The sequence below is a fragment of the Heloderma suspectum genome, chromosome 1 (genome assembly GCF_057233095.1).
Source record: "Heloderma suspectum isolate Gila_16-S chromosome 1, 16-S_ref, whole genome shotgun sequence".
NCBI lineage: Eukaryota > Metazoa > Chordata > Lepidosauria > Squamata > Helodermatidae > Heloderma > Heloderma suspectum.
Window position 1 is genome coordinate 91,670,610 of NC_139458.1, and position 10,803 is coordinate 91,681,412.

The following is a 10,803-nucleotide window of genomic DNA, read 5'->3' on the forward strand; positions in this document are numbered from 1 at the left end:
AGGCTTCCCTCCTCGCCCGGCCGAAATTCAGGCTGGGGGGGAGGCTTCCCTCCTCGCCCGGCCGAAATTCAGGCCGGGGGGGAGGCTTCCCGCCTCGCCCAGCCGAAATTCAGGCCGGGGAGAAGTGCCCCGTCTCCCCGGCCACGAACTTCAAAAGAAAAAAAAAACACAAAAAACGCCCCTGTGATAGGCTACGTAACGATTAACGTAGCCTATCACGGCTGACTTTGCAAATCTAGCCGTGATACGCTACGTTAATCGTTACATAGCCTATCACAGGGGCGTTGTTGTTGTTTTTACTTTGCTTGTAATGGCGGCAGCGGCAGCTGGTCGAAAGACCGGCTGCCGCCCCCGCCCCTGACGAAGACCTGCCGAACCGCCACCGGGACCCGCCGCCGGGAGGGACATTCGTGAAAGGTAAGTCCCATCCCGGGTGGGGCGGGGGGCAGGGGGGCGGAGAATTTCTCCCCGAACAACCTTCGGAGGACCGAATGCGTTGGCGCTCAGCCCCCCGAAGTTTCGGGGAGAAATTCTCCCCCATCCCTACTGCTCACTTCATTTGGTTGGGTCACCCAGAGGATGGCCTCTGAAGATGAAATTAGTGTATGGGCAGATTCTTATTGTGAGATTCCTTATCTTGTCAGGAAATATTTTTTGGTGAGGATACTCCCCAGTGCAAATGCAAATGTGCAAATATTTTGAAGATAACATTGTATTTTATCAACTGGTCCAGAAATACTGATCCATTGTCCTTTGCAAATATTTTCAGGTTCTTTCTGCTTTCACTCCTTGTGTGAATGAGCTTCATGCTGGAGCTCAGTTCTGGAAGGTGTATAATAAAGGCCCAATCTACACTCCCAGTTTGTCACGCTTCTGAAGAATTTCTGCCCCCCTCGGAGCACATGACATTCATGCTGTATCATTTCTGAGCCACAAATTTTCTTTGACCTGTTATCGTATTCATTTTCCTGAAATACCGTAATATACAAGTAGATTTCCATTCATGTGGCCTAATGTTTGGCTTCGGGTATGGTTTATAGGTGTGGTGTGCTCCTAACCCTGTCCTTATAGGGTTGATTTTGTATTTCCCTACTGGCCAATCACGGCTCTCAATGCCTCCATGTTCTCTTTGGGCAGCTTCTAGCATCAGTAGCTCACTTCCCTGTGTGTTCCCCCATAGTTCTCTCCCCAATCTGAGCTAAAAAAAATTGATATAGTATTTTATTCTCTTTGGATCTTCAAAGGATCAGAGAGTGTCTAGGAACAATCTAACTTCATTCCAGGCAGGCAGCACTGGGTCCCGCTTGCACAGACACACACACACACACAGAAACACACACACACAGGAAAAAGGGACGACAGTTTAAAATACAGCCATGTACAGATTCTGATCTTCATATCATTCAAAAAATACAGCAGATGGAAGGAGCAGTCTCTCCGAAGCTTCAAAGTTTCAGAGAATCAAGCTGACGGGGGGGGGGGGTAGCTTGAAAAATGTCCTGGGATCACAATCCATATTTCCTTGCTCCATTGTCATCCAAATACTACTACAAAGCTAAAAAAAAAAAAGGAGTGGATCTACAGATGTGTTTCAATCTGTTCCATCTCTGTTTTGTGGCTTGTTAGGCATCTTTAATCCAGTCCATATTTTCTGGACCACCAGAAAACTCCAAAGTTTTCTGGAACTCCAGGAGGTGCATTTGCGTGCCTGCATCTTTTCAAGGAGGGAGGGAAATCCCATTGAAAGCAAATTCCCTTCAAGAAGTCTTTCTGATTTAGGGGTGACAGAGACTGCCTTTCCCACCCAAAAAAGGAGACCCTCCCCTGCCCTCCCACCCCCATCAAAGCACAGAAGTCGTCTTTGTCCAAGTCACACTAAGAATCCAAGATGTGCTGTTTCATCTCAAATGGTGTGAAAAATCATATGAAATCAAGAGGATCCTTGCCCTGGATCCCAGCTTTTGTGCTGTCGCTGTGCCCATGAGTGGCACACCTGTGATTGTCCTGGTTCAGTCCATGGAGGCAGATATGCTCTGTGATATGATGGTGTTTGGGGGTATGTGTCTTGTAAAAATCATGAGGATCACTGGGGATCCCTGCCTCAGATCCCTGCTTTTGTGCTGTGGCTGCACACATGGTGGTTTGGGGGGGTCTCCTCTTTAAAAATCATATGTAATCATGAGGATCCTTTTTTGATTTCATGGATCCTTGTTTTACTTTCTTCCCAATGTGTTTACTCACTGTGCTTACAGCCAATGTGTTTACTCAGAACTAAGCATTGCTGTGTTCAGTGGGATCTCAGAGAAACCTTGTGGAATTTACAGCTTAAGCCTGTGCGTGTCTACTCAAAAGTGAGTCCTATTGATTTCAATGAGAGTTACTCTCAGGTAAGTGTGTATTAGTTTGAAGGGAAGAATGCTATCAATCGGTGTTTTTCCTCTGTGCAGGCAACCTCCCAGCAAACACCCTTTCTGGAATGCCCATGAAAGGAACTGGAGCCCTTTTATGGAATTCCAGGAACTGCACCTTCTCGGCCACCTTGACCAGGGTAAACCAAAGCAGAAGCAAGATTGTCCACTTTCATTCCAGAGAGGCTTCACTGGGTCCCATGTACACAGACACATGGACACACACAGAGGAACACACACAAACATGCAGGAAAAAGAGAAGACTGACAGCTAAAAATATAGCCATGTACAGATTTTGATCTTCATATCATGCAAAAAAATACAGTACACAGAAGGAGCAGTCTCTCTGAAGCATTGAAGTTTCGCAGAATTAAGGTGGCAGGAAAAAAGATCAGTTGGGCCAGGTGCTGAAACGGTTACTGTTGAGGTCCTTAGAACCAGGAAGGAGGGAGAGAGGGCACGGAATTGGGAGAACCAGGAAGAAGAGACTGCTTCTCTACTGCAATCTGCCCATGTCTACCACATTGAAGACTCTCCTATTGAACAGTATGACTCAAGGTTATGGTTTCAAGGAAGTACTGAAACAGGGAAACAGACTGAGTGTGAATTATCACTTTTTAATATGATTAGATTAACACCGAAATTCTACCGGCTTCATTGCGATTAAATGCTAAATGTAGATTGTCCCAAAGTAATCATAAGGCAGTGTCGCTTTGGGCATGTGGAGCTGACTTCGGACATTATGACTGTATTATCACAATCAGCTCAGCTCCTACACATCCAGGATTAGAGAAGAGGACTTCCAGATGTGAGCTCCAGGTGGCCTTGAGCCATGTTATCTGTCACTTTTGAAACAAAACACAATTCCTGCTTCAGTTGTTGCCACTCCTATATTATATTTAATATATGAAGACAAGTTAGCTACAGATGTTTGCTGTTTCTTCATACATTATTGATGACTTCTGCTTTCCAAACTACATTTCCTTGAAACACTCTGTTGGGTAAACCTTGTCCTTTGGCATCCCTGAAAATTATGGAACAGCCGCACTCTGTATGTAACCCTTGGGAATGTTGGGGACTTGTCGTGTACTTGCTTCGGTTTCCAAAAACCTCATCCAACCCCAGTGATAAATCACCATATTACTATCATCAGGGCATTTAATTTACAACCAGAATAAATTGGGAATTGCTAACACCAGAGAGTAATGTATTGCCAGTTTAAAAAAAAACAGATCTTGCATCTCAGTATAGGGTGGCTGTCAGTCAGGTGGGTGTGACACAGCAACAATTTATGGTTTGCAAAAACCCAATAGAGAAATTGTGCATGAAAAAGGACTTTGATTTCTTTTCAACAGCATATTGTGTGGCTGATGCCTGTGGCAAAGAGTACTAAAGGAAAGGTAAGGGAGCATGAGACAAATTACTTATTTCCTATTGCATAAGCACTATGAACTTATTAAAAGTGATGTGACTTTTCAGTTCTGTTAAACGTATGGCAGAAATTAATTTGCATGGAATCTCAGTGAAGTGTCTGCCTTTATGATCATCAGGTACAATAGTGACTGATTACAAATTATTATGAATTGTACAGATCCTGGGTTATGCCATGAAATTGATATGGAGAAAAACATGGTTCAGTGGTAAGAATACATACTTTTCATGTAGATGTTTCTAGGTTCAATCCCTAGAACCTCCAGTTAAAAAGGCCTTAGAAAGTACAGATAAGATTAAGACTTCTGCCTATGGATGTATGAGAATTTTGTTTCAGTTCTCAAATCACTCAAAAATGCTGTGTTACAACTCCAAATGTGAATGGGAGTGCATGTTATCTAGGGATGTCAGTGAAATCCATTTGGGGGCTGGAGCTCAATGAGTTCTCATTGGCTCACCCCTCTCCTCAGCCTTCGATCCATTTTTCACTAACTGGCCTGACTCAATCTGCAACAAGTCAGGCCAGTTAGTAGATTTTCCGTGTTTTCTTTGCTCAAATTTCAGCTGTAATTTGCTCAAATTTTCACAATTTGCTCAAATTACTCAAATTTCAACAGCAATTTGTGCAAATTATGTCTGCAATTTGCTCAAATTACACACATTTGCACAAATTTTGGCTGTGATTTGCACAAATCTCTATTTTCACAAATTGTGGTCAACACCAAAAATGGTGCGGAAAAACTTGTGGCTTGGCTCACAACCGCAAGCTGAGTTGGGTAGCGGAAGTCCGTTGAGCCCCTAAAGGGCTAGATTTCCAAGTGATGGACATCCCTAGTGTTCTCCAAAGATGTTCACAAATGTCTGCACTTGGGTCATGCTCGCAAAATGTCCACTTTAAAAAAATGCACACTTTAAAAAATGTATACCTTAAAAAATTTGCATTTTCACACTTTAGTCAAGGGGGGGAAGTGTGGAATTTCGAAAAATATATTTTTTTCCCCATTTGAAAGCACATTTTCCCCATTTCAATGAACAACAACAACAACAACAAACAGATCACACATTTGCCAACATGCCCAATCACTGAGATCATCAGAGGGCATGCTCTTGGTGGTTCCACGTGGACTATGGCCCAACTGGAGTCCACCCGGAGAAGAGCCTTCAGTGTGTTGGCTCCCTTACTATGGAACTCCCTGTCTCTAGAGGTCAGGCAGGCACCAACACTGCATTGTTTTCAACACCTCATGAAAACAGCTCTTTCCCAGGAAGTCTGGTTGACCAGTCTTGGTTTTATTGGCAGTCTGGGTTTTCTTTTGTTTTTAAGAATAATTTTAATATGTTTCATTCTTCTTTTTTATCTTTTGTTCATTTTATCTCTTGTTGTTCACCACTCTGGAATCTGTTTAGATGTGGAGTGGTATACAAATGTTGTAAATAAATAAATAAATTGAATGAGCCAAACTGAGCTTTGAAGTGAAGTTCATAGAACGTTGGTGAGCTTAAGCATCTCTACCTCTGCCTGAGATGCTAGAGAGCCACTTCCAGTACAAGGCTACATGGATCTATGGACTGACTCAAAATGAGGTGGCTTCATAACTAAGGACTTGAAATTGGAGTTTCCAGGGTGGAGATCTGGGATTGGGAAAGAATTCCAGCTTCTATGGTATTTAATGTCATGATGAACTCTAGAGAGTAAAAACTGCACATCTGTCTTTTAGAGGAGATGGGGGAGGAATTATTTCCTAATTTCACACTTTCAAACCAATACATGAACTGAAAGCCAGTTATTGTTTGAAATTTGGATGTCTTTGAATTTTGCAATGGAATTCTCCAATAAAAAATGCATAGAAAAATGATAACCTTAACAAGTTCAAACTTGACAGATTTCCCCCTCCTTACAATCAAGGTCCTGTCCCCTACATAAATGTGAGGATAGAGATTTATGAGAAATTATGTTAGGTTCATTTTTTGTCAGAATTTACCTAGTTCTTGCATCCCAGAACTGAACGGGGACCCCCAAAAGTGGCTAGATTGTTGGACTGGGAGTCAGGAGATCTGGGTTCTAGTCCCCACTCAGCCATGGAAGCTCACTGGGTTACTTTGGGCCAGTCACAGACTCTCAGCCCAACCTACCTCACAGGGTTGTTGTTGTGAGGATAAAATGGAGCAGAGGAGGATTATGTATGCCACCTTGGGTTCCTTAGGAGGGAAAAAAGATGGGATATAAATGTAATAACTAAATAAATAAAATCTGCAGTCAAAGTCAATTTAAAAGCTTGCAATCCAATTTGCAGAACAAAAGATAAACATGTTTGAAAAATGTGTGTGTCTGTATGCGCACATGAAAACATGTAAATTTGAAAAATGCACACAAATCAACAGGAGAAAAACCCATAGATTTAAAAAAATGTACACAATTGATTTGTGCATTTTGGAAAATGTGCACAAAATTTACATTCTAATGGGGGTGGGGGACTCACAATCTGAAACAGAGGCAAGCTGGAATGAGCTTCGAGGTAGAATCCAGAAAACTTTGACAAGTTCAAGCTTTGCAGATTTCTGCATCCCTACCTGATGCTATACCTAGAAGATTTTCTCTCCCTTTACTCCTCATTCCAACATGTTCAGTCTTGGGAATGCAGGTCCTAATTGGTATGGGTGTACAAACACCCTGGACAATGCACAAATAAGAGACAAATAGTTCTCCTTTAGAGGTATTGGGTCCACCTCTGAATACAAGGTTACTCAGATCCAAAGTGGCCTGAGGCAAAGTGGGCTGAACATGCAAGCGGGGGGGGGGGCAGAGTGGTGTATGTGGTTCTCTGACTGTCAGCTGTAGCTTCCAGCTCTGGGATGACTTTACCAGTACTCTCCCCTTTACTTACGATCACAGTGCTTTGGGGAAGGACATAGAAGGAACTTTCGGAAGCCAATCCTGTACTTTCAGTTCACAGCTTTTTATGACTGTGTCTGTTTGGTAGCAGCAGCAGCGGCAGTAGCAGGCAGGAACAGTGCTCACAGCTTCCAAGCAAAGCCTGAGGATCACCACTAACTGGAAGATGCCTGGTACCCCATTGCTGCATGTTTGGTGGGTGGCTGATACCAACTTCCCAGTCAGGTATGTGGAGTTCTACTGAGTCTCCACATAACCTGAATGATGCTCCTCCAGCACCTGGTGGCAGGTACAAGAAAGGTAGAGCTGGGCACCTTCCTATTAAAGGAATTGCCTGGCAAGCAACTTATAATAGGGGCCCATAAACTCCAGGCAGCCACGTAGCATAGTTGGGAAGGGGGAAGAACTGATCTGGTCACTTCTGCTCCCTCCTCTTCCACAGGTCATACAGTAAATCCATATTGATGAGCTAGGATTCTTGGCACTGAGACAAAAGAGTGAGAAGGAGTTCCTTTCTGCCTGAAGAAGTGGCATGCTGGTGTTCTCAGGGCTTTAGAAGCAGGTAGGGTTTTATAGTGCACACCACCAAGTACTACTCTAACACTGTGAGTGCACATATGTGTGTGACACAGTTCACATAACACAAGCACAGAAAATGGCCTGAAAATCCATGAGGGATGGAGGGTAGGCATCTCTTAAAAAAGAATCCAAACTTTAAAGGCTCCCCTTAAACACACACACACACACACACACACAGAGAGAGAGAGAGAGAGAGACAAACCTCATATCTATCGGTCTGCAATTCATTGCTCTTCATCCCTTCAGAAGGGTCTACACTCAGCCTTTCTACACAAGGCATTTATTGTGCACTCATGATTCCTCACTCACAGTAGTTTGTGGGTTCTTTACATGATGTTATCATCCTTCAGGGCCTCTTTGCAACCATTATAGCGTGTGTGTGGCTTGAAACACCCAGGTATTTGTGCAAGTCTGCTGTAGCACCACTTAGTGGTTGCATAATGGAACATATAGAAAGGCAGAGAAATAAAACACCCAGCAAAAACATGTGTAAAGGAGCCGATTTTAATCCCACAAAGAATCTGGAAGCAGACGTCTAGGTAAAGTGGCGAGTTAAAAGCCTCATGTAGAAAAAGCTGTAACTGAAAATTATTTGGCACCTCTTTCTGGCTGGCTGGTGTTAGGATCTAGGTATATTAAAAAGAAAGGAATGGCTCCACTAACCATTTTAGCAGTGAGCGAGACATAGCATGCAATGTCTTGCTGGCTGCAGTTCAGTTCATAGTCACATGCTAAATTAACTTTATGGGAAAATCCAGTCTTGAAAATAAAGAGACAGCCTGTTATGTGGAGGAATTGGGCTGATAGAGGAAGGTATATTTAGAGCAGTCAATAGCATCAGACAGTGAGTTTTTACCATTTTCACTATTGCAGATTAGATATCAGTTTTTGTCTAGTGCTAGCTGGCAGCATATTCAGGTACAGCATTTGTTGGAGTCTATGTGGGCCATCAGTGATGTGTGCTTCAGTGCTTCTTACACTGGTGGAGGGATTAACTGATTCTCTACAGAAAGCTAGGCCTACAATAACTACTTATAAAAGAATTTTGGAATGTAGTAAAGTAGATGTTCAGAATGTCAAAGAAGAGTCGAATAAGGAGTTGGAATGCTCTATACAGTCTAAGCAATGGAAAGTTGTCTTAGCTTCCATATGCATCATTTTTGTAGATTTTAAACCTGAGGCTGATTCAACAACAAAAAATAGGTTTCGTGTATGTTGGGCTTGTTAAGAACAAGCTGGCTAGCTCTGCTAGATACTAGTGATGAAATGAGGCCAATGCCTCATTAAAGCATATGATGTGGGCATGTCCTGTAGTGTCTTCTGTTTGGTTGGAAGCCATTGCTCATATAAATTTTGTTCTTGAAAAATCTGTGATAATAGAAGATGTCCATGTGCTCTTAAATTACATCCCTGTGATGTGGGGATTAAGAAATGGACAGCAAAGGTGGATACTGAGAGCCTTTACAGTTGCAAAGAGACATATACTTCAAGCTTGGAAGGATAAACGTCCATCACCTATCATTTATTGAATGGGAGATCTTACTGCTCTTGCTACATTTGAGCATATCTCCTACCACTGTCAATGTCATATGGATGCTTATTTAGATATATGGACTGTTTATTATACATATATATATATATATATATATATTTGAAATGGAAGTGTTAAATCCTTTCCCCCATTTTTCTTTTTGTACTAAGGGTGATCTAAATGATTATTGTGCTGGATATACTTTATATGTTCTTGTTTGTTTGTTTCTCTCTCTTTCACAGTCCACCCTCTTTTCTTGCTGCTGCTGTTTTTTGTAGGTTTTTTTTTGTTTGGAACTGGTGTGTGTGTGTGTGTGTGTGTATACACACACATACACATGTACTATGTCTGCAAATTCTGCAAAATAATAAATTTTAAAGTTATAGGTCTTTGTTGATCTTCCTATTCTAGTCGGTGGGGTGACATCTGAGGATGTACAGACTGTGTAAAATGCACTCCATCTATGTTTTGTGGATTGTCAGGCACCTTTTGTGCCATCGCCTGCTCACAGATGGTTGCGGATTTTTTTTCCCGTCATGCGTCAAAACACGCAAATAATTATGTAAGAGGTTTCACAAGAATTTACATAACTTACCTTAGTACATAACATTTAGCATGTTATCCCCTATTCCATTCCACTTTTCCTCAGCGGAAATGTGCGTATTTTCCTATGAATGCATACATTTTGGGAAAGTTAAAGAACAACAACTGAAAGTCCGCAGATTCCGCATGGCTTGGGGGTCGCTCTGTAGCGGATTCTGCAGGATGGATTCTTAGAAATCAGAGCTCATTTTAATTGGTCTTGCATTTCTCCAGCATCCCTGGTGACATCTGGGCAATGAAAATGAAGTAATGCCAATCCAAGTCTTCATGCTGAGGCAACCAGCCATCTGAGCCAATGAGATGGGTTCCAAGGCACATCTTTGTAGCTTTTTCTTCTTCTTTTGCGCAGGCCTACAAATTAGTCACAGATATGGATCACAGTGAATAAGAAATAGTGCTGTGTGAAACTAGAGAAGCTTGAGGAAGTTGATGTGCAAATTCTGTACAACTGGATCCAAAGCCTCCAGGACAAATACCCGTATCCAAACGGAGCGATCAATTGGATTTCAAATGTCGCAATGCAGTTCTCAGCTAAAAACTGTATAAAAATGAATTTAAAATGAATGGATTAAAATATATTTAGAAATGACCTTTTGATCAACAATATGTTTGTAAATGCATATTCTGAAAGAACATATGTTTAAAAGTGAATTTTCATGCATCTGTGATTATAGACAGACAGACAGAACTATCACCGATTGATGCAGAAATGGGAGGGAACAGACATGTGAAAGTGATATGGACTGGAAATAGATTGATCTTGCCATCCCTAAGTATAGCCATGAAACCATTCACTTGTAATGCAAAGTCTAGTGAATGAGTGGCTTTCCATTGTAGGATAAATGAAGGGGAAGAGCTATTATCTACAATAGATATAGATATTTCTATTCACATTCCTTAACTTGGTCTCAAAGGAGGGTTTTTTTTAACATGACAAAGGAGCACGCTTTAGGTCCAGTCACATTTATATATTTAATTTTTAATAAAAATTAAGTTTTAATAATGTTTTGCCAATATATGTCAAAATGATGGTATTTGCTTTAATTATTCACTGCATGTACTCTAAAAATAAAAAAAATGTATGATGATAATGATGGCTTAAATCTATTGCTTGCTGGGGGGGAAGTATCACCACATTCAATAATGCCATCTCTGAGGACTTTCAAATGCATCAATTGTCTACATTTAGTCATTCCTGGCACATAGTTTAACATTTCTGTGCACATTTTCAGAAGTTCTAAAAGAAAGAAAGGAAAATCATGGTGCAATCCATACCACAGTGCACTCTTCTCTGAGGGTGCACTCAGCTATACATGGGGGAATAACAGCCCCCCCCCCCCGAATCCTCACCTGTGTGT

The 10,803-nt window shown here is 41.8% G+C and overlaps 1 long non-coding RNA gene across 1 annotated transcript; it reads left to right on the forward strand.

The window, feature by feature from the left end:
• The first annotated feature begins 278 nt into the window (after nucleotides 1–278).
• LOC146357569 (uncharacterized) lies at nucleotides 279–10,509 on the forward strand. The gene is made up of 3 exons (XR_014786746.1): nucleotides 279–417; nucleotides 3,764–3,808; nucleotides 9,659–10,509. It is a non-coding gene; the product is annotated as an uncharacterized LOC146357569 (long non-coding RNA).
• The last annotated feature ends 294 nt before the right edge of the window (nucleotides 10,510–10,803 follow it).